Source organism: Hyperoodon ampullatus, assembly GCF_949752795.1.
Source record: "Hyperoodon ampullatus genome assembly, chromosome: 7".
In the NCBI taxonomy this organism is placed as follows: domain Eukaryota; kingdom Metazoa; phylum Chordata; class Mammalia; order Artiodactyla; family Ziphiidae; genus Hyperoodon; species Hyperoodon ampullatus.
The window spans coordinates 102,957,781-102,981,528 of NC_136920.1; the positions used below are offsets into that span (position 1 = coordinate 102,957,781).

Consider the following 23,748-nt stretch of genomic DNA (forward strand, 5'->3'; position numbering starts at 1 on the left):
CCGCTGACTCTGCTGATGGCGTTTCCAATCTCCTGTCTCCCAAGCTTAGAAATCTGTGCTTCGCCCTCAACTGTTCCTCCACCCTCATACCCAGCCATCATCAAATTCTGTTGCTCAGCCAAAAACCTGAATCCAGCTTTGGAAACTGGCCCTACCTCTCATCTCCACTGCCACTGCCCTGTCAGAGCATGGGCTTCACCTGTCAGTGATACTCCAGCAGCCTCCTAACCAGCTAACAATAATATACACTTGAGCCCTCAGTAAGTTCTCACTCCCCTCTCTTCTAGGAGTCATCAGAGCGCGGGAGTTGATATAGAAAATCAACAATCCTTCAGGATAGCCTCAGTCTTGCCTTGTATTCTCTTTAGTACTTCTGTTTCAAATGGAAAAATAGACGTAAATAAGGCAATTAACACCACAGAGTGTGAAATCTGTCAGCTAATGAATCAGTGAGAAAGTTTTGTTTTTAAGTAATACGTATCTATATTTGATTGTAGAAGCTTATTTTTGTTTTTTTAAACTGCAGGAATAACTAAATATTTTGATATTAAGAATTCTCTAGCTCCTTCTAGACCTGCCTCGTGACACAATAATGAAGAAATTTCAAGGTTTTAACATGGAATGGGAATGAATTAATGGGATAATTCTTCTGAAAGAGAGATGCAACATTTACATCTTTCAAGGGTTTATTTAGTGCCTACAACATATTGAACTTCCTGTCAGGTACTATAATGGTTGCAAAAGAATCTTAAGTGTTGGTCTCTGCCTTGAAGGACCACACAATCTTGTCTTGCTGATAAAACAAAGACAAATGATCCTGTTAGAGAATAGTACAAGTTGTAATTTATATAACAGAAATTAACTGAGAAATTTTTAAATATTTTATTCATTCATTAAAAATATCAATAATAAACCAATTACATGTTAACATAACATTTTGTGAAAAATAACTGTATTTCAAAAAATTTAGTGGGGAGAGTGACATCGTTTTACATTTTTGCAAATGTCTCTAAAGTTTCACTTAAGACAGCTAATTTCCTGTATCTGCTTCTCCATTCAATCTCTTGTGATATAACATGTCATATAGCCTCCAGAAAAATCATGAGAAAATGAGAGGATAAAGAACAAATGTTAGTATTATTAAGAAGAGAATTTGATCTTCCACATCCCGTGAAAGTATCTTGAGGACCCCCATAAACAGACCCTCAGCAATCTCTGGACCATGTTTTGAGAAATGCTGATCTAACCAATGCCCAATTTGTGAACATCTGTACTGTTTATAAGCTGCATCTTGATAACAGCAATACTTTCAAGATGCTTGAGTACATTATTCAGTAATCCATCTGAAAGCCTAGAATGTTGCCACTCATTAGCATGCAGCAAAAAATTTCAATAATTAATAAAACAACCATTTATTAACTACTTTGCACATAGTAGATCCTTCGATAAGAACTTGAGGCATTTTCTTACTAAATTCCTACAACACTGAGTAGTTGAGTTGGAGTAACCCATTTTTTAAAATAAATTTATTTATTTTATTTATTATATTTTTGGCCATGTTGGGTCTTTGCTGCTGCATGTGGGCTTTCTCTAGCTGTGACAAGCAGGGGCTACTCTTCATTGTGGTGTGCGGGCTTTTCATTGTGGTGGCTTCTCTTTTTGCAGAGCAGGGGCTCTAGGCATGTGGGCTTCAGCAGTTGTGGCACACGGGCTCAGTAGTTGTGGCTCCTGGGCTCTAGAGTGCAGGCTCAGTGGCTGTGGCGCACGGGCTTAGTTGCTCCACGGCATGTGGGGTCTTCCCGGACCAGTGTTTGAACCCGTGTCCCCTGCATTGGCAGGCAGATTCTTAACCACTGTGCCACCAGGGAAGTACTGGAATATCCCATTTTAATGAGGAAAAAGATCCAGAAAGTTTAGCAATTGCCTCTGTTTCAACTTTGGTCTCCCTAAAGCCCATACTATCAATATGACATTATATACTGCCTTCCATGAAGCAGAAAGAATAGAATTGGGGGGCAGGGGGAGAGCAGGGGAGAAGTGAGGAAAAGTGGTACATAAAATTATGATGTCAACATAACAATATCATGATTTCTTAGAGCTTAACTAATTTTGAGAATTTGATTTTTCAAATAATTTTCATTTTACCTACTAGGCTATATTTGTAGCAATGAGACAAAACTGAAAACATTTACATAGAATCATCTATATGATGTGAGTAGCTTTTGCATAGACGACTCTTCAACATCTTCTTTGTTTTTACTGTAAGCTCTCATTATTTCCATATATTTGCCTTTTCACACCAATGAATAATATCATTGATGCACTGACCATAATACTAATAACATGTAATAGATTTCCTTACTTAGAGGCCCCTAGGTACTAAATGCTAAATGCTTTATTAGTATTTAATCCTTACAACTCTACAGGGTAGGTATTAATTACAGTCAGCCCTCTTTATCCAGGGTTTTCACATTTGCAAATTCAACCAACTGAAATTTCCATCCGTGGTTGGTTGAATTGTGGATGCAGAACCCACAGATTCAGAGGGCAGGCAGTACTATACCATTTTAGATAAGGGACTAAAGCATCCACACATTTTGGTATTTTGCATAGGCTTCTGGAACCATGACTGTAGCACTATTTTACAGATGAAGAAACTGAGGTTTAAAGAGGAAGGAGGCCTAAAGTGGAGGAAACTAGGACTGAACCAAAGCCTTAACTGCTCTCTACCACCTCCGTGGAAAACATATTTCCTCCATCTTTTCATGCTTTGTAGCACCAAAGGACTGAATAATAAGGATGAGAAGCTGCTACAACCGGCATCCTTAACTACTGTGTCCTCCAGCCCGAGGTCCGTGAGCCACTCCGCAGGGAGACAGAAACTCTGTACCCAGGTCCTCTTTGACTCGGTCCCGTGTCCAAGATCTGGCCAGTGTCTATCTTCTGATCCATGGTGGTGACAAACCACGGAGCACACCATGCACTGTGATTACTTCTTTCTTTTAAAACAGCATAAGTCATTTCAGAAAGGTTGGATTATACAATATGTTAGAAATTCATAACATTTCTTTCTGGAGTTGACACTGACCATTGACTCAGATATCTATATCAGGTTCTGGCACTGGGACATGTTTTTAGAAGGAAAACAGTTTCCTGTGAAAACATTGGAAGTGGGTATAATCATAACAACCCTGTGACAATTATAGAACATTAGGATGCAGCTTCTAAAATAGGTTGAAATGTATAAAATACACTGAAATTTCTAAAATAGCCTGAAAAGCTTCAGAAGAAAAGTTCTGTGTAAAATTTGAGTTAAAAAATTATGTACAAAGCCAAAAGTCTATAATGTACATATAAATAACTATTTATTCATATTGACACATGAATGAAATGTAGTGTACTGAGAATATATTTATTTTAGTAGAAGAAAATATATGTGTTTAGACCAGATATCATCTTGAGCCCCTTGCCCCTGTGAGATCTGTACCAACATGACCTGAGCCCACATCCACAGCCTGAGAAGAGTCTGGAACCTTCCCCACATTTTCTGTGACTTCTGGGACATTCTCTGCCTCTCCATTCTACTGCCTCAATTCCATAGCATGTCCACCCAAGCACAAAGCCCAGCCTTTGGACAACATCCCACCTCCACCCCTGTTCCCCCCACAAATCCACCTGCACCCAAGCATTTTGTGAGTTTAATAATTTTACCAATGATTTGAGGATTTTGAGGTTGAGTTAATTTTGTATCTCATGCCTCCAATATCACCTCTTTCCTCCTTTCTTCTTCTTCCTTCTTCTTCTCCCACTGGGTTAATAAGGAGATTCTTCCCTTTCACATGTGGAGAAGTTTCACTTATACCCATCTGTCTCAGTTATCTCCCTCTTAAATAAATGCCGTGACCTTCCTAAGAGGAACTAGAAGACAAAGTTGTCTCTGTCTTCTTACATGTGTACATGTGATCCATGGAGAATGCATGAAGAGTCTATGGCTCTTTGCTACTCTGTTATGTATTGATGGGCCAAGACTCTTTGGTTTGCAAGGGACAAAAATCAAGCTCAAACTGATTTAAACACACAAGGGAATCTATAGACTTCATCTATGTTAACCTCAGGTGATGCTTCATACAGTACTTAACTGAGTCATCAGGGACACCGTACATCACTCAACGCTGTTCTCCCTCTAAGGCAGGTCCTCAGTAGGTGGTGGCCCTTAAAACTCCAGTCTTGTGAAAGGCTATAACCTACTGATATATCATTATGAAGTTGATCACACAATGTTTGTTTATGCTTGGTGCCTAGTACATTGCCTGGAACATAATGAAAACCCAATAAATATTTGCTGAATTCAATTATTTGTTTGATATTTATTAAATTCCTATATGTGTCAACCTTGAGAATACAGTAGCAAACCAGACAAAGTCCCTGCTCTCATCCAGCTTAGATTCTGCTGAAGGAGACAGGTAATAAACAAATTAGATAATTTCACAGAGTGAAAAGGGCTCTGAATGAATTAAACTAGGCAATATGATAGATGGTGACTAAGATGTGACAAGGGCACTATTAGACAGGGTTAGGGAAGGATCTCTTTCCTCTTTGAAGATTAAATATTTGAGCTTAGATCTGAATGATAAGAAGGACCCAAATGTGTGAAATTAGAGAAGAATGTTCCAAACAAAGAAAAAAGAAGCAAAAGCTTTACAGCAGGAATGACTTTAGCAGGTTTAATATATGAGATCAGTGACAGTGGAAAATAATGAGCAAGGAGATTGCTATCACATGAGGTCAGGGAGGTAGGCAGTTGACAAACCAGTGGGACCTATAGGTCATGAGAGATCATTTGGATTTTACTCTGGTGCAATGAAAAGCTACCAGAAGATGGTACACAAGAAAACTGTGATCTGACATATTTTTTTTCATTATGGTAAAATACATATAGCATAAAATTTACCATCTTAATTTTTAAGTGTACAATTCATTAAAGGTAAGTATATTAACACTGTTGTGCAACAATCTCCAGAACTTTTTCACCTTGCAAAACTGAAATTTTATACCCATTAAACAATTCCTCATTTCCCTCTCCTCCAGCCCCTGGCAACAACTATTCTACTTTCTGTCTCTATGAATTTGACTGCTCTAAATACCTCATGTAAGTAGAATTGTACAGTATTTGTCTTTTTGTGACTGACTTATTTCACTTATCATAACGTCCTCAAGTTTCATTCATGTTGTAGCATATGTAAGAACTTTCCTCCTTTTTAAGGCTGAATAATATTCCATTGTATGTATATACCACATTTTGTTTATACATTCATCTCTCTATGGACATCTGAGTTGCTTCCACCTTTTAGCCATTGTGAATAATTCTGCTATGAACATGGGTGTATGAATATCTCTTCAAAACACTGTTTTCAATTCTTTTGGGTATATACTCAGAAGTGGAATTGCTGAATCATAGGTAATCCTATTTTTAATTTTTTGAGGTCTGCTGTACTATTTTCCACAGTGGCTGCACCATTTTACATTCCCACCAACAGTGCATAAGGGTTCCAATTTCTCCACAACTTTACCAACAGTTGTTATTTTCTATTTTTTTGTTATTTTTTTTTACACTCGTCCTAATTGATGTAAGGCAGTATCTCATTGCTGCTTTCATTTGCATTTCCCTAATGATTAGTGAAATTGAGCATCTTCTTATGTGCTTGTTGGCCATTTATATATCATCCTTAAAGAAATGTCTTTGCTCATTTTTAATTGAGTTGTTTGCTTTGTTGTTGTTGAGTTTCAGGAGGTCTTTATATATTCTGGATATGGACCCCCTTATCAGATATATGATTTTCAAATATTTGCTCCCATTTTGCAATTGCCTTTTCTGTCTGTTGATTATGTCCTCTGATGCACCATTTTTAACTTAAATGTAGTCTAATTTGTCTATTTATTTTCTTTTGTTGCCTATGTTTTGATGTCATATTCAAGAAATCTTTACCAAATCCAATATCATGAGGCTTTTACCCTATGTTTTCTTTTAGGAGTTTCATGGTTTTAGCTCTTACGTTTAGGTCAACTTACATTTTCAAAAGATCACCTTGACTCCTGGTGAGAAATGGATTATGAAGAGGCAAGAATGGAGGTAGAGAGATCAGTGAGGAGGCTCTCGCTGTAGCAAGAGATGATGGTGACTTGGGCAAGAAAGGCAGTGTGGAGAAGCTTCAGTCCAACTGAGCAAACGTTTATTGAGTGTCTTCTCATGATAATAGCAACTATTGAGTGTTTATTGTGTGCTGCCTATTGCAGAGGCTGCTGGCTGCTTACACAATATCTGTGCTCCTTCTCTTTACTATGAGAACCCCAATCTTGCTTCTGATGCCAAAATGCCCAACTGAAGTATTTGCCCTCTCAGATTTCCTTACAGTCATAGGAGGCCATAAGAAAACTTCTGGCCTAGGACACATAAAGAGAAGTCTGACAGAGATTTCTGGGCAAGTTTTTGCTTTCTTGATAAAGGAATTACCCTTTCATTCTTCCTTCCTTCTTTCTTCTTCCTGAACTGGATGTGAGGATGGAGATGGAGTGGCCATCTTGCAATCATGACTCAACAAACATAAAAAAGAAAACCATATGCTAAGAAAGGCAGAGTAGAGAGTTCCAGGAGCCTGGGACACTGGCACTGTCCTACATGCAGTCCCTACACCAGCACTGCGCTGCTCCCCTCAGGACATCCCCAGGAAAGCAACCCCCGACTTGATTAAGCCATGAGAGTTTGAGTTCTATGACCTGTAACCAAACACAATTCTAACTCATACACGGGACCAGTGCTGAGTATTCAGACACATTATTTCTTTGAATCCTCAAAACAACTCTATTAAGCAGGTAGCATTAGTTCCCATTTTACATATGATAACAAGGACACTAATACCCAAAACTCTGTCCCATATATGAATTACTGGGCTGAACAATAAGAAAACATAGAAAAATCTAAATTCTGTGGCAATGGCATAGAAAATCCAGACATCTCATGAATTGTATATAAGTAGAAAAAATGAATAATTCAAAAGGAAAATGGATAATAATAATTGTCACTTGTCTACTCATTTTTAAGACCCAGCTGAAATGCCAGCCCCTCAAGGATATCTCAGACTCTCGGAGGTCTGAGTGTCAGCTTTGCGGTCCTCTCTCCTTACATGGCCCCCTGTAGTAACATTTATTGTGTTTAATTATAATAGACATGCTTATATGTCTGTCTAAAGCACAAGGCTGTGAGCTCTTTAAGGGTAGTAACCAGGTCCTATTCATTTAGATCTTTCTAGGAGCAAACAAATGCCTGATGTAGAGGGCGAAGTGCATGGAACTGAACTGAATTAGAATCCTCATTGGTAACATTTTTTTTAAAAACCTGGTATTTTCTGATTTTCAGACTGAGATTCACAGCAAATGATGGGGTGCTGTGATGCAGCTCTAAGAAATGAAAACAAATTACAAATATCGGAAATTAATTATTAGGAGGAATGAGAGAAATAAATTGCAGTAAACTAAAAATTGCAGTAATGCAAATTAAGAGCTTCCCTGGATTTATGTGAAGAGACAATGTCTGCAGAATTTACAGCAAAGTGAGTAGCATCTGCCTTGATTTAGTTTGATTGTTAAATGCCTGAGAACTTTGATTAGCAGCTGCCCTCATTAAGACCAGCATCCTGAATGCCTTTTTGCCTTTTCTTCTTCTTCTTCTTATTTTTTTTGGCAAGATCTATGAAAATAAATATTTGAAAACTTCAGTTTATGATAGGTATTAAAAGGTAGATCAGGGATCACACTGACCTTGTAGGAACACATATGTGCTGTTCACTGGAGAAATGTAAAGACCCAAATAACAAGATTCCAGTTGGTCAGTAGTACTCCTAGACACAAGGCAAGTGGGATCCTGCCCTGGGCTCCATACTTTAGAGGCTGTATTCTAGCCCCCTTCCATTCACTCCTCTCCACTTAGCAAAAGGTCCACAGAGCAAGAGGACATGTCCACCCAGAGCCAGTGTCCCCACCACCAGAACATGCCTCAGGTTCTTGGAACTCTAGAATTCACTATACAATGGCCTCAATTCTGCTTCTGGGACAAATTGCAGCCTCTTTCTTGCATCAGTCCTCCTGAGAGCAAACTGAGTTAGGCCCAGAGGATGGACAAGAAGTGGCTGCTAGTGTGTGGGAGGTGAACAAAGCTGAAACACACAGGCAAGGTTTCCCACATCTGCTCCTGAGATTCTTTACTGAGTGGCCTGAGGCAGGGAGGAAGATGGGCCACAGAACTGTGCTCTCTCTCCAAACTGCAGTGTTCCAGTGTAGAACTCCAAGACAACTAACAATTGTAAACTCGAACCTGGACTTCCAAGTGCATAGGGAGTATTCTTGTCAAAGTCGGAAGATAGCACATCTTTTATTTAATAATTTGTTTTCCTGATTTATAACTTAGAAATTAAAACATTTGTACTAGCCAGACCTCCATTTATACTCCTGCCGCACATCATATGATTAATTTTAGGAGTCAGTAAAGACAGAAGTTAGTAAATAAAATTGAGAGAGAACATAACACCTAAAAGACTAACTGATTTAAAGTTTTTCCCTTTTAAATTCACCATAAATGTGAACACTGGGATGGGGAGGACCTCAGAGCCTGCCTAAGAGCCCATGACACAAAATAGATGCTCATTAAATATTAGTGGAGTGAATTAATAAGCAAAAATTTGTTCATTGTAGGTTCAGTTTGACAACCAACACTGTCTGTATTATATCCACCCCACCCACCAACCCCAGCTCCTCTGGATCCCCCACATGCTGTTAATGGGATCACCATTCTCCTGATATCCCAAGTTTGATATCTTAGCACCATCTTTGACTTTGCCCTTCATTCTACCTCACCCTCAGCCAACACCACTAACTCCCAGGCCCTGCCCATCCACCAAATTCCTATAGCAATCTCCATAAACTTCTCCCCGTTATAGGGAAGCCAGTATATTTTTCTTCCCTCTTATATGTGACAATGTCTTATTTTTGCTTTCCCATATCACTTAACACAGGGCTTCATACCCAGCTGGCAGTGAGGAAAGTTTGTTAACTATCCATCAAATAAATTTTGGATGCAGCAGAATCATTTTAAAACAGTTTTATGTTCCTGTATTCGAATCCCTGCTCTGCCACTTCCTACTTGTATCATCTTATACAAATCAATCTCAGTCTCCTCTGGAAAATGAAAATGATGATAACACCTACCCCTAGGGTTGCCATGAGAATTGACTGAGCTTATATGTTTAATGTAAAAATAATTAATTGAACAGTATGGAAGTTCCTTATAAAACTAAAAATAGAGCTAACGTATGATCCTGCAATCCCACTCATGGGCATATATCTGGAGAAAACCATAATTTGCAAAGATACATGCACCCCAATGTTCATTGCAGCACTATTTACAATAACCAAGACATGGAAGCAACCTAAGTGTCCATCCACAGATGAATGGATAAAGAAGATGTGGTATACTTATACAATGGAATATTACTCAGCCATAAAATAGAATGAAATCAATGCCATTTGCAGCAACATGGATGGACCCAGAGATGATCAGACTAAGTGAAGTAAGCCAGATGGAGAAAGACAAATATCATATGACATTGCTTATATGTGGAATCTTTAAAAAATGAAACAAATGAACTCATATACAAAATGGAAATAGACCCACAGACATAGAAAACAAACTTATGGTTACCAAAGGGGAAAGGTGGGGGAGGGATAAATGAGGAGTTTGAGATTAACATATACACACTACTATATATAAAATACATAACCAACAAGGACCTACTGTATAGCACAGGGAACTATACTCAATATTTTGTAATAAACTGTAAGGGAACAGAATCTGAAAAATAATGGAGATATATATATATATATATATATATATATATATATAACTTAATCACTTTGCTGTACACCTGAAAGTAACCCACCATAATAAATCAACTATACTTCAATAAAAAATAAAATAAATAAAACATTTTTAATGAAAAAAAGTGTATTAATATACACAGTAATAATAATACTAATTAGTTGACTTCATATGTGTAATGCAACAAAGTACTCAAAACAGTGCCTGGCACATAATAAGCATTTACAGTAAGTCCCCTACATATGAACCTTCAAGTTGTGAACTTTCAAAGATGTGAATGTGCATTCACATATCCAATCACGCAAGTTAGTTCATGTGTCTGGCATGAACTACTGTACCTTTCAAGGTACTGTACTATAAGATTAAAAACGTTTTCTTTATTTTTAGTGTTTGTTTTTCATGTATTATCTGTGTGGAAAGTATTATAAACCTATTACAGTACAGTAGTATATAACAGTTGTGTTAGTTAGGTACCTAGGCTAACTTTGTTGAACTTAAGAACAAATTGGACTTACAAACATGCTCTCGGAACAGAACTCGTTTGTATATAAGGGACTTATTGTACTATGTTTAGCTCTTTTAACAATTTTCTTTACTCTTCTCAACAACTTTACTTGATGGTGTTATTGTTCCCATTTTATAGATAAGGAAACTAGTGCTTGGAGGACTCAAGGAGCATGTCCAGAGTCACAGAGCCAGCATGGCACAACTGAAATTTGAATGGGAATCAACCCACTCCAGCCCTAGAGCTACTGACCCCTCTCTACACTGTTGCAGCCCACAAGACAGTCACTAATGCCCTGTGACTCAGGGTGACAGGAACAATGGCACAGACACCAGACAGGTGCAAACACATTAGCCCACACTGCCCTGTGGTTTTACTCTCTGGAAATAGGGAAGCACAGCTGGGGTAATTCCTTAAATCACACAGCCTTTTTGAGTCAGGCCTGGGAATAAATGTGGACTGAATATTTACTTCCCACAAGCCTTTAGATCAACCCCACCACTTCCTCTGGCACCAGAAACACACTGTGTCTGGAGTGTTCAGACTTGGTTGCACAATGCCAGCCACTTGGGCTATATAAAGAGCCACATGGCAGCTGCAGGAAAAGAAATTTGAGGTTTTGCAATGCGTACCAAGGCAGCATAATATTTAATAGTTTAAGAAGCATGGACCTGGCTAAAAATCTTGCAAGCACTCAATAAATACCTGGGAGCTTACTTACTTGATAGAACACTCCTGAACTTGACAACTAGCCACATCACTGCTTGTAAAAACCACCTCTGTCTTTAATCCATTCTGAGTTTGTTTTTGTGTATGGTGTTAGTGAGTGTTCTAATTTCATTCTTTTACGTGTAGCTGTCCAGTTTTCCAAGCACCACTTATTGAAGAGGCTGTCTTTTCTCCACTGTATATTCTTGAGTCCTTTATCAAAAATAAGGTGACTATATGTGCATGGGTTTATTTCTGGGCTTTCTATCCTTTTCCATTGATCTATATTTCTGCTTTTGTGCCAGTACCATACTGTCTTTATTACTGTAGCTTTGTAGTATAGTCTGAAGCCTGGGAGCCTGATTCCTCCAATTCCATTTTTCTTTCTCAAGATTGCTTTGGCTACTTGGGGTCTTTAGTGTTTCCATACAAATTGTGAAATTTTTTGTTCTAGTTCTGTGAAAAATGCCATTGGTAGTTTGATAGGGATTAAAGACCTAAATGTAAGGCCAGACACTATAAAACTCTTAGAGGAAAATATAGGCCGAACACTCGATGACATAAATCACAGCAAGATCCTTTTTGACCCACCTCCTAGAGAAATGGAAATAAAAACATAAATAAGCAAATGGGACCTGATGAAACTTAAACGCTTTTGCATAGCAAAGGAAACCATAAACAAGATGAAAAGACAACCCTCAGAATGGAAGAAAATATTTGCAAATGAAGCAACTGACAAAGGATTAATCTCCAAAATATACAAGCAGCTCATGCAGCTCAATATCAAAAAAAAAAAAAAAAACAACCCAATCCAAAATTGGGCAGAAGACCTAAATAGACATTTCTCCAAAGAAGATACGCAGATTGCAAACAAATACATGAAAGGATGCTCAACATCACTAATCATTAGAGAAATGTAAATCAAAACTACAATGATGTATCACCTCGTGCCAGTCAGAATGGCCATCATCAAAAAATCTACAACAATAAATGCTGGAGAGTGTGTGGAGAAAAGGGAACCTGCTTGCACTGTTGGTGGGAATGTAAATTGATACAGCCACTATGGAGAACATTATGCAGGGTTCCTTAAAAAACTAAAAATAGAACTACCACACGACCCAGCAATCCCACTACTGGGCATATACTCTGAGAAAACCATAATTCAAAAAGAGACATGTACCACAATGTTCATTGCAGCTCTATTTACAATAGCCAGGACATGGAAGCAACCTAAGTGTCCATAGACAGATGAATGGGTAAAGAAGATGTGGCACATATATACAGTGGAATATTACTCAGCCATAAAAAGAAACGAAATTGAGTTATTTGTAGTGAGGTAGTTGGACTTAGAGTCTGTCATATAGAGTGAAGTAAGTCAGAAAGAGAAAAACAAATATCGTATGCTAACACATATATATGGAATCTAAAAAAAAAAAAAAAAAGTTCTGAAGAACCTAGGGGCAGGACAGGAATAAAGATGCAGATGTAGAGAATGGACTGAGGACACGGGGAGGGGGAAAGGTAAGCTGGGACGAAGTGAAAGAGTGGCATGGACATATATACACTGCCAAATGTAAAATAGATAGCTAGTGGGAAGCAGGCGCATAGCACAGGGAGATCAGCTCAGTGCTTTGTGACCACCTGGAGGGGTGGAATAGGGAGGGTGGGAGGGAGACTCAAGAGGGAGGAGAGATGGGGATATATGTATATGTATAGCTGATTCACTTTGTTATAAAGCAGAAACTAACACACCACTGTAGAGCAATCATACTCAAAGATGTTAAAAAAGAAAAACCACCTCTGTTCTCCCCACCAGCTTCATCCCCACTCATGACAAATTGAGTTCTTAATCAAAGAGCCGAAGAAGGGTTTCCCTGGTGGCGCAGTGGTTGAGAGTCCGCCTGCCGATGCAGGGGACGAGGGTTCTTGCCTTGGTCTGGGAGGATCCCGCATGCCACGGAGTGGCTGGGCCCGTGAGCCATGGCCGCTGGGCCTGCACGTCAGGAGCGTGTGCTCCACAACGGGAGAGGCCACAACAGTGAGAGGCCCGCATACTGCAAAAAAAAAAAAAAAAGAGCCTCTTCCATTTTTATCTTCATATGAGGTTTTAATTTCTCCAAAACTTAAGGATCTGACATACTATGTTTCTTCGTGTTAAGAAATTGTTTCAAAGAACATGTACACTGCATACCCCACAGCAAGGAAACATACTAGGATATTACAGAAATAATCCCTGATGTCAATGAAAAGCAAAAATGAATAAGCCACAGAAGAAAGGATTCTAGAACTTGTTCAAGTTATTCATTGGCTTGGTGACGTGTTTTTTGGATTATTTTTGGATCTTAATTTCATGTAAGGCAATCTAAAGTTATAATTTTGCTACAGTCTTTGAGAATTTCTTATTTTTCAAGGGTTTTCATTAATTATCTCACATTTGGATATTTTGGTAAATCAAATTTAGCAATTTTTTTAAGGTCAGATCTTCAGGAATAGATGTTGTTTAAGCAACAGGAACCAAAAGCTAATTTATTTAATCCAAATTTAAAAGACAGTGTTAACCAAGAAACTTGGATCCATTTTTCTAAGGTTAAAGAAAATAACTAGAAAAACTTGATTTCCTGAGTTCTATATTTCGGTAAATTATGCAAATGACAACAAAACATGTTGATATAAGCTACTTGTTTTTCAAAACAGGATTTTTAAAACTATATGCCATAGTCCACTGATAGGTCATGAAATTAATTTAGTAGGTCACAGATAATATTCTTTCTTAAAAAGGAAATAGAATAGAATAGGATAAAAGCAATCAGAATGCATTGTAGCTTAGTTTTGCAAAATTTTTCTTTCAATTATTTATAAGGATGCGTATGTGTGTTTATTGGTAATGGGTTGCAATACAAAATGTATTTTTTTACTGTGGGTTGCTGTAAAAGTGTTTGAAAGTCCATAGAGCATGTCCTGGAATTAACACATCTCCTGGCTGTTCCTCTGTACCCTGTACAGCTACAGTTTAGTACAGTCAACAAACGTTTCTTGAATGCCTACATGAGAATTGACATTCTTGCTTATGACCAAGCACCCCAAATTATCTTAAGAAAGATTCACCTATATTCACCATCTTATAGTGAATTTTTAAATGGATCAAAATGAAAAGGGTATTTGAGTTAATTCCCAAGTAAGCAAAAATTTAATTAACTAGAAAACACCATTGTTCAAACGCACTGGTTGTTATTTATAATAACCCTTTGGAAACTTGAAACTGAAAACTACTTCCTTAACTTTTTTTTTTTTCCCCATCCTGTGCACACACTGATAAGTTTTTGCAGGGCAAGAAGAGTTTGGGGAGGATATGAGTTAGCACAGAATTTTTCATTTAAGGAAAAGAAGTGTTTATTTTGAGAAGAAATGTGATAAAAATTACACAGATTCAAAATTTTTAAGCAGTGTATGCTATCTGAAGCTTGACCATGTCTCTTTTGGCATAATTTCCCAGTCTATTCAAATATGATAAACTTTTACATTATTTAGGAATTTATTTTCAAGTAATTTTATCTCAATTACACAGATTCACTATCGTGAACGTTTAAGAAATTTTCTTTAATCTATAACTTAAAGCAATACCAAAACTCACTGATATTATACAATTCTGCATTTGTGAAGAAAGACTTTGATAAAAAACTTAGCAGTGTAAGTCTTATGATTAAAACTTTTAATTTTGAAAAATTTCAATTATTTTTGGGTGCCTTAAATATTGGGTTGGCCAAAAAGTTCGTTCAGTTAATGAATACATTATTTGGTAAAGCTGTTGGTGAAAATGAAAAATGTCTTTTATTTTTATTTAAAACCGAATGAACTTTTTGGCCAACCCAATACCTTAGTAAAATATCTCACACAGAGCAAGTTCTCAATAAATGTTGATTAAATGGCATGATTGGAGAGTTAATAAAGTAATCAAGCAATAGCAATAAAAATCTAGCTAAAATATATTGAGGACTTGCTAAGTGCCAGGAACTGGGTTAAGCACTTTGCATGTGTTACCTGATTTAATCCTTATAAAAGTGTGGAGGTAAATATTACCAATGTGCCCATTATACAGATGAAATAACTTTCTCAAGGTCTCATAGCTGGTTAACTGGAAGAATGGGATCTGGGATTTGAAATGGGAAATGAAGTTCAACACTGGCCTCAAATTCTAACAGTGTGAAGTGAAATCCTTTGAGATGCTTTGCCCTTAAGGAAAGAGCCTTCCCACCCCGCCCCCAAGACCAGAACTCTTTGCCTACTCCTTTTCGGAGTCTTTGAGAAATTGAATTATATATGTAAAAGAGAGAGAGAGATTTGTGTCTCATCTACAGAACAAATCTTTTTCGAAGTAGAGGTGGGAGGATGAGAGGGGTGTGCAACTTTGAGACTTGGTGGGCGGCGGGGGGGAAGCTTCTCAAGCTAAGACAGGGATCCGCTCAAAGCAGTTTCCCTCCCTCATGCTCATACAACCCTGACAAGTGTCCCGAATCTGTCAGTCATGTTTCTCTTCTACTGGAAGCCTGCAGACCCTCAGCCCTGCCTAAGGAGTCAGAGCCAGGCTGTTCTCTGAAAAGTACTTGCTGCTGGTTAAATCAAGCATAGGTGGGGTGGACCAGAAGAAACTCACTACGTGGCTTAATTCAAGAGCCTCCCACAGGGTAGTAATGGTGAGCTAAGCCAGGCAAGCTAAGTTCCTCCAGGACTTGACCTGGAAAGAATAGAGAAGGGAATGAAGAAAAATGTAGAGAGAAACTGAGACAATAAGAGAGAATTATAAGAGCGGGTTTTCAGTTCTAGCTCCAATCCATGCATAGTAATCCACATTTAATTAAAAAAAATTTTTGAACAACCTTTTTTCCCTTAGGAATTTACTAAGTTTCTTTTCCTAACTAATCCATTAAAGTTCTCACTATGGCTATGAAACACGGAATTAAAACCATAAACACTACTCCATGAGCATCTATTAACAATGATCTCATATTAACTGTGTCACCCAGACCTTGTCAAAGGTTGAGAGAGGCCTGTGCTTTTTCCAGAGGTTCCTGTTATACATAAAAATGTCAAAACACCTTTGGGCAAGTTGTAGAAAAGTTAAAGCTTCCCAGTGGACCTTTTCTTCCTCAGTCTTGTCAGTGATTCTCTGTGACTATATAAACCTCATGCAGAGATCCCAGCAAAACTCAGGACTTGGGCTCTTAGCGAACAGGAAGCCAAATAATCTTTTTGTTTCCCACTCTGCTAGACCTTGGTATTATTTTAGGAAGGAGAGGGCAGAGCGAAACCTAAAGGGAGGGGGCACAGGCTGGACATGTAGGGCACAGGGGCATATGGTTCCAGGTCTGGGTGCAGGAGACCCTCAGCAGTGGCTGAGTGGAAGTGCTGGGCACCCGTGGGAAAGATAGGGTGAGGAAGGAAGAAGGAACGTCTAATAAAAGGTGAGGGCAACAGGAAGAGGGCAAAATTAAACTTTTCCTTTAATTTTTGTCTAGCTCTCATAACACAAATACACATCTTTGCCTTGGGTTTCAGTCTCATGACAATAGATCTCAGAACTCAGATCTCATAACATCAACATTGTACTTTACAGTTCACAAATGGCTTTCACTCACAATATCATACTTAATTCTTACAACCACCAGAGTGGGACAATATTGTTATTAACTCCACTTTACAGATGATGAAACAGAGGCCAACACTATTAACTTTGGGCAGCACAGGGTCGAACCAACTCCAAATCCAGGGGTCTTTTCCATTATGTTGCCCTGGATCCAGGTGGATGAAAAGCTTCCCCAGACATCATCATCTCAGTCTTTGCCTGTTGATGTGAGACAAGGATAGAAGAAAAAAATTTTTTTAAACCTCACTTCTTTAGAGTATAGAACCTTAATTCAATATAAATGGATGTTTCTGCTACAGTTATTTTATCCAGGACTTTTAAAGGATTTACCCTCAGAAGACTTCATCCCTTCTTAGTGCCCAACTATATATAACACTTCATATTTTGACACAAAAGATGAATATTTCATTTAGGCAGGCTGATTGAAAAGGGTAACACACTATCTTGGTTGCCCTACTTAAAAAGAAGTCTTTATGCTTTCCTGAAGTTAAAAATAGCTGGATTTTGCAGCAAAAACTTGATTGCCCCACATCCAGCATAGGAAGTGTATCAGATTAGGCCCCCGGAACTCGGTTCTCTCATTCTCTCCAGTCTGTTATTTCCTTTCTGGCTTCCTACCCAACTGCAGAAATTCTTAATACAGAACAAATAATTTGATCTTGTGCTCATTTTTTTTGAGTCTCCATAAAAATATGTGGGATTTTTTCTGTAAGGAATGACAACTAGCATATATTTATCAAATCAGGGTTTATAAAACATTTGTACAGTGCCCAGAAATGATCACTATTTCCTTTCTATAAATATTGATACTCAGAATCAGAAAGATTGAGTAACTTGCCCAAAGTTAGTGGCAGATCTGGGATCAGAACCCAGAAGAGTGTGCTCGGTGTCCTTCTAATATTCCGTGCTGATTTCTGTATCAGTAGGAAATCCAAACAGGATAATTTACTTAACGAACAAGCAACAAAACCCTATTCATCTAATCATTCATTAATGCATTTATTCAACAAATATTTTCTGAGCCCTTGCAAGATGCTCTTTTCTCAGAACTCGGGATATGGCATTGATAAAATAGAAGCTTATATTCCAGTTGTGAATCCAGGTAATTATCAATATACATATGTGTGTGCACAATGTTAAATAGTGGTAAATATTAAGGAGAAAAATTAAGCATGGGTAGAAGGGGGACAAATTCTTATTCACATGCACCAGGAGAATATGTCTCCTCATAAGGCTTGTGTCCGCTTTGATTCTATGGTTTTAATAGGAAAACTACTGCAAACAACCCAAATGTTCATTTTCATGAAAATGGATAATGTGTGGCATATTCACAGAGTGGAATAGTATACAATAGCAAAAATGAGTTATCAATCTCTAAGCTACAATATTTATATTATAATTAATATATAATTTTATTATAATTTACATATAATTTATATTTATATAGTCATATAGTCATATAAATTATATGTAAATTATAATATACTAATGTTATATTAATTATATATAAAGATCAGATCAGAAATAAATGAAAAAGAAATGAAGGAAACGATAGCAAAGATCAATAAAACTAAAAGCTGGTTCTTTGAGAAGATAAACAAAATTGACAAACCATTAGCCAGACTCATCAAGAAAAGAAGGGAGAAGACTCAAATCAATAGAATTAGAAATGAAAAAGGAGAAGTAACAACTGACACTGCAGAAATACAAAGGATCATGAGAGATTACTATAAGCAACTCTATGCCAATAAAATGGACAACCTGGAAGAAATGGACAAATTCTTAGAAATGCACAACCTACCAAGACTGACTCAGGAAGAAATAGAAAATAGGAATAGACCAATCACAAGCACTGAAATTGAAACTGTGCTTAAAAATCTTCCATCAAACAAAAGCCCAGGACCAGATGGCTTCACAGGCGAATACTATCAAACATTTAGAGAAGAGCTAACACCTATCCTTCTCAAACTCTTCCAAACAATATCAGAGGAAGGAACACTCCCAAACTCATTCTACGAGGCCACCATCACCTTGATACCAAAACCAGGCAAGGATGTCACAAAGAAAGAAAACTACAGGCCAATATCACTGATGAACATAGATGCAAAAATCCTCAACAAAATACTAGCAAACAGAATCCAACAGCACATTAAAAGGATCATACACCATGATCAAGTGGGGTTTATTCCAGGAATGCAAGGATTCTTCAATATACGCAAATCAATCAACGTGATACACCATATTAACAAGTTGAAGGAGAAAAACCATATGATCATCTCAATAGATGCAGAGAAAGCTTTTGACAAAATTCAACACCCATTTATGATAAAAACCCTGCAGAAAGTAGGCATAGAGGGAACTTTCCTCAACATAATAAAGGCCATATATGACAAACCCACAGCCAACATTGTCCTCAATGGTGAAAAACTGAAACCATTTCCACTAAGATCAGGAACAAGACAAGGCTGCCCACTCTCACCACTCTTATTCAACCTAGTTTTGGAAGTTTTAGCCACAGCAATCAGAGAAGAAAAGGAAATAAAAGGAATCCAAATTGGAAAAGAAGAAGTAAAGCTGTCACTGTTTGCAGATGACATGATACTATACATAGAGAATCCTAAAGATGCTACCGAAAAACTACTAGAGCTAATCAATGAATTTGGTAAAGTAGCAGGATACAAAATTAATGCACAGAAATCTCTGGCATTCCTGTACACTAATGATGAAAAATCTGAAAATGAAATGAAGAAAACACTCCCATTTACCATTGCAACAAAAAGAATAAAATATCTAGGAATAAACCTACCTAAGGAGACAAAAGACCTGTATGCAGAAAATTATAAGACACTGATGAAAGAAATTAAAGAGGATACAAATAGATGGAGAGATATACCATGCTCCTGGATTGGAAGAATCAATATTGTGAAAATGACTCTACTACCCAAAGCAATCTACAGATTCAATGCAATCCCTATCAAACTACCACTGGCATTTTTCACAGAACTAGAACAAAAAATTTCAAAATTTGTTTGGAAAAACAAAAGACCCCGAATAGCCAAAGCAATCTTGAGAACGAAAAACGGAGCTGGAGGAATCAGGCTCCCTGACTTCAGACTATACTACAAAGCTACAGTAATTAAGACAGTGTGGTACTGGCATAAAAACAGAAAGATAGATCAGTGGATCAGGATAGAAAGCCCAGAGATAAACCCACGCACATATGGCCAACTTATCTTTGATAAAGGAGGCAGGAATGTACAGTGGAGAAAGGACAGCCTCTTCAATAAGTGGTGCTGGGAAAACTGGACAGGGACATGTAAAAGTATGAGATTAGATCATTCCCTAACACCATACACAAAAATAAGCTCAAAATGGATTAAAGACCTAAATGTAAGGCCAGAAACTATCAAACTCTTAGAGGAAAACATAGGTAGAACACTCTATGACATAAATCACAGCAAGATCCTTTTGGACCCACCTCCTAGAGAAACGGAACTAAAAACAAAGATAAACAAATGGGACCTAATGAAACTTCAAAGCTTTTGCACAGCAAAGGAAACCATAAACAAGACCAAAAGACAACCCTCAGAATGGGAGAAAATATTTGCAAATGAAGCAACTGACAAAGGATTAATCTCCAAAATTTATAAACAGCTCATGCAGCTCAATAGCAAAAAAACAAACAACCCAATCCAAAAATGGGCAGAAGACTTAAATAGGCATTTCTCCAAAGAAGATATACAGACTGCCAACAAACACATGAAAGAATGCTCAACATCATTAATCATTAGAGAAATGTAAATCAAAACTACAGTGAGATATCATCTCACACCAGTCAGAATGGCCATCATCAAGAAATCTAGAAACAATAAATGCTGGAGAGGGTGTGGAGAAAAGGGAACACTCTTGCACTGCTGGTGGGAATGTGAATTGGTACAGCCACTATGGAGAACAGTATGGAGGTTCCTTAAAAAACTAAAAATAGAACTACCATATGACCCAGCAATACCACTACTAGGCATATACCCTGAGAAAACCATAATTCAAAAAGAGACATGTACCAAAATGTTCATTGCAGCTCTATTCACAATAGCCCGGAGCTGGAAACAACCCAAGTGTCCATCATCGGATGAATGGATAAAGAAGATGTGGCACATATATACAATGGAATATTACTCAGCCATAAAAAGGAACGAAACTGAGCTATTTGTAATGAGGTGGATAGACCTAGAGTCTGTCATACAGAGTGAAGTAAGTCAGAAAGAGAAAGACAAATACCGTATGCTAACACATATATATGGAATTAAAAAAAAAAATGTCATGAAGAACCTAGGGGTAAAACGGGAATAAAGACACAGACCTACTTGAGAACGGACTTGAGGATATGGGGAGGGTGAAGGGTAAGCTGTGACAAAGCGAAAGAGAGGCATGGACATATATACACTACCAAACGTAAGGTAGATAGATAGTGGGAAGCAGCCGCAGAGCACAGGGAGATCAGCTCGGTGCTTTGTGACCGCCTGGAGGGGTGGGATAGGGAGGGTGGGAGGGAGGGAGAGGCAATAGGGAAGGGATGTGGGAACAGATGTGTATGTATGACTGATTCACTTTGTTATAAAGCAGAAACTAATAAAAAAAAATTATAATATAAATTATATAATTCTATATATTATATTGATATATAAATTATATGTACAATTAACATATATAAATCTATAAATTGTGTAATTATAACAAAAATTATAAGTGATTTATATGTTAATATAAAAATTACATGTAATTAATATATAATATTGTGATTAATGTGGTAAGCTATTAATATTAATATTAATATATTAAAATTATAATTTTAATAATAAAATATAATATTAAGTGGGGAAAAAAGGAAGTCTCAGATTACATACAGTATGATGTAATTTTTATAAAACCAAAAAACAAGCAAAATTTAACAATATGCTGTTCAGGGATCCATACATATGTGGTAAAAATATTTTTAAAAGTTAAAAACACAAATTCTAATGAGAAAGCAGAGGGCTGAATCAGAGAAAAACATTGTTTGGTTTCATTTATGTTGAGAATGTTCTAGCACTTAGGCTAGATAGTGGGTTTGTAGATGTTTATTTCTATTACATGCTTCAAAATTTACATATATGTTTTATACATATATTATTGTGTATCAAAATTTATATAATAATAATTAAAAACTGGTACAAGAAGCGTAATGAGAATTATGTCATCCTTGATATTTTATGTTTGAGTAGCCAAGGTCCAAAGATATGTGTACAGTATATTGAAATGTATAAATGTCTTTCTCATAAACTGTCTTTTAAAAATCCTGTACAGCAGTTATTACTCTTTGTACCTTACAAGTGAGTAAGCCAAGGAAGAGCTTAACAAACTTCTTTAATTTCACATACTAATCAATGGCAGAGATGTCTTAATTGTATAAAATTAGTCTCCCTATAATAAAAAAGCATACAGCTTTCTTGTTGAACGAAAGACCAAATGAATCCTAGAATGTTACAGCTGGAGATCAGACTTTTTAATCTCTTCATTTCACAGATGAAGAAATTAAGACCCACACATATTAAGGATTTGCCCAGAATCTCACAGTTAGTTTAAATGGAAGAAAGGATAGTTGACTCATGTCTTCTGACTCCAAGTTAAGCCACTTGTCACTCTACCAGAACATTTCTTTTATCAGATAGATATTATTATTTTGCAGCCAGTTGGCTATAAGAGAACCCAAAACTTGAACTGTAAGGCATGTACAAGTATCCATTGTTCTGATGAGTGCTAGAGAACTGTGATATACAGTAGAAAAGCTGTAATAGGAAGCCTTATTTATAACAAAATTAACTGATGTGTTAAATATTGGGGCATTTTAATTCATGGACATCAGTTTGATATTTGAAAGACATACCTATGACATAAGATAAAAAAGGACCAAACAACTGCTTTCTGGAGACAGAGAAAAGGGCCTTATCACCTTAAGAGGCCCCAACCTTAGATGTTTAACATCTGATGAAACATTAGTAGCACCGTTTCTTCAACTAGCATCAGATTCATGAAAATGTATAAAAATGAGGTGTTACATTAGTTCTTTAAGAGTACTAATAATCTCAATAGTCTTTCCTCAAACTGCTTACGATCTACAGTTTTAAAGATTTAAAATGCATTTAAATAAACCCTGCAGTGAACAGAGAATGAATTACTATAGGAAACAGAATAAAGGAATGGAAAAAGCACTAGAGTTGGAGCCAAAAACCTGAGTTTGAGTGCCAGCTCTTCCATTCACTTGCTATATGTGGTTAAACAAGTTACTTGACTTCTCTGATCCTTGGTTCACTAATTTGTAAGGTGATGATGATAATAACTACTTTAGAGAATTAAGAAAGATAATGTATGGGAAAGGTCTTGGTAAACTGTTATATACAACACAAATATCCTTGGAGTTTCAGTATAAAAGCCTGTGATTCAATCATTTGATCATTCCGTCATCCATTCAATAAATGTATAGAGAGCACTCATTCAGTGAAAGGATGAAATGGTTCTACATGCCGTGGAGCATCCAAAGATTCAAAGGACCTGATTTTGGCCCTCAGGAACTGAAGGGGACTTTTGTTTGCTCATGGACATAAATAACTACAATATGAACCTGCATGTGATAACTCCCTTAGGATTAGTATTAGGGGAAAAATGATGTAGGACTATAGGGCTGAGAGAGACCAGTTCTGATTTAGAGTAATAAGAAAACGCTTCCTACAGATTGCCATTGGGCCAGTTTTTAAAGAATGGGTAGAGTTTCTAAAAGAAGAAGATGGTATTCCAGGTGGATGGAAAAGCATGAGTGAGGGAATAGAAGCAGGAAAGCACACCTTTTAACATTTAACATTTGCCTTCTGTCTAGGCACATGATTCTGCACAAAGTCACTTCATTCACCAGTGTTCTTCCTTATAAATCCA

At 37.2% G+C, this 23,748-nt stretch overlaps 1 pseudogene across 1 annotated transcript in view; it reads left to right on the top strand.

Moving 5' to 3' along the window:
* Nucleotides 1-17,814: 17,814 nt before the first annotated feature.
* Nucleotides 17,815-23,748, top strand: part of LOC307055674 (protein lin-28 homolog A-like) — a 29,676-nt pseudogene continuing 23,742 nt past the window's right edge. Inside the window, exon 1 of the transcript in view lies at nucleotides 17,815-17,884. The product of the transcript in view is annotated as a protein lin-28 homolog A-like (transcript). The remainder of the gene's footprint in view (nucleotides 17,885-23,748) is intronic.